This window comes from Etheostoma spectabile, chromosome 12, assembly GCF_008692095.1.
Source record: "Etheostoma spectabile isolate EspeVRDwgs_2016 chromosome 12, UIUC_Espe_1.0, whole genome shotgun sequence".
NCBI lineage: Eukaryota > Metazoa > Chordata > Actinopteri > Perciformes > Percidae > Etheostoma > Etheostoma spectabile.
This window is the reverse complement of record NC_045744.1, coordinates 5,387,056-5,388,464: the sequence shown is the minus strand read 5'-3', so window position 1 is coordinate 5,388,464 and position 1,409 is coordinate 5,387,056.

Genomic DNA, 1,409 nt, shown 5'->3' with positions numbered 1-1,409 from the left:
ATTGAACCACCAACCTTATATATATACTGTATGTATAAACTTACTTTCCTTCTTCCTGTTTCTTCCTGAGCTTTTCTTCTTCTTCCTGTTTCTTCCTGAGCTTTTCTTCTTCTTCTTCTTTCTTCCTGAGCTTCTCTTCTTCTTTCTGTTTCTTGCTGAGCTTTTCGTCTTTTTCCTGTTTCTTGCTGAGCTTTTCTTCTTCTTCTTTCTTCCTGAGCTTTTCTTCTTCTTTCTCTTTCTTCCTGAGCTTTTCTTCTTCCTGTTTCTTCCTGAGCTTTTCTTCTTCTTCCTGTTTCTTCCTGAGCTTTTCTTCTTCTTCCTGTTTCTTCCTGCACTTTTCTTCTTCTTTCTCTTTCTTCTTAAGCTTTTCTTCTTGTTCCTGTTTCTTCCTGAGCTTCTCTTCTTCTTCTTCCTGTTTCGTCCTGCACTTTTCTTCTTCTTTCCTTTCTTCCTGACTTTTCTTCTTGTTCCTGTTTTCTGACTTTTCTTCTTCTTCCTGTTTCTTCCTGACTTTTTGGTCTTCTCCTGTTTCTTCTACTTTCTCTCTTACTGTTTTCTTATTTCCTGAGCTTCTCTTCTTCCTTCTTTCTGTTTCTTCTGTTTGTCTTCGCTTCCTGTCTTTCTTCTTCTGTTTCTGCTGAGCTTTTCGTTCTTTCTGTTCTTTCTTCTGATCATTGATCTCTTCTTTCTGCTTTCTCCTGCTTTTCTTCTTCTTCCTGTTTTCTTCTTGAATTTCCCTCTTCGTTCTTCTCCTGTTTTCTCTCTCCTGAGCTTTTCTTCTCTTCCTGTTTCTTCTTGAGATTTCCTTCTCTTCTTCCTGTTTCTTCCTGCAGCTTTCTTCTTCTTCCTGTTTCTTTCTTTTCCTGCACTTTCTCTTCTTCTTTCTCTTTTCTTTCCTGAGCTTTTCGTCTTGTTCCTGTTTTCCTGTCGATTTTCTCTTCTTCTTCTTCCTGTCTCTTTATGTTCTCCTGAGTTTTTTTCTTCTTTCTTTTCTTACATCTTTTTCTTTTCTTTCTCCTGTTTGTTCCTGAGATCTCTGTCGTCTAACAGTTTCTTTAAGATCCTCCTGAGTTTTCTTTTTCTTCTTCTTCTTCCTGTTTCTTCCTGAGCTTTTCCTTCTTCAACAGTTTTTCTTTATATCCTCCTGAGCTTTTCTTCTTCTTCTTCTTCTTCGTCTTCTGTTTCTTCCTGAGCTTTTCTTCTTCTAACAGTTTCTTTAATGTCTTCTGTGTTTTTTTTTCTTCCTGTTTCTTCTCTTCCGACTTTTCTTCTTCAACATTTTCTTTAATTGTCTTCTTGATTTTTTTTTTCTTCCTTTTCTTTCTTCTGCTCTGCTCTTCTTCTCCTCATCTTTAATACCCTCCTGTGAATAAAATAAGTGAATATGCTTACATCATTAACGATGGCAG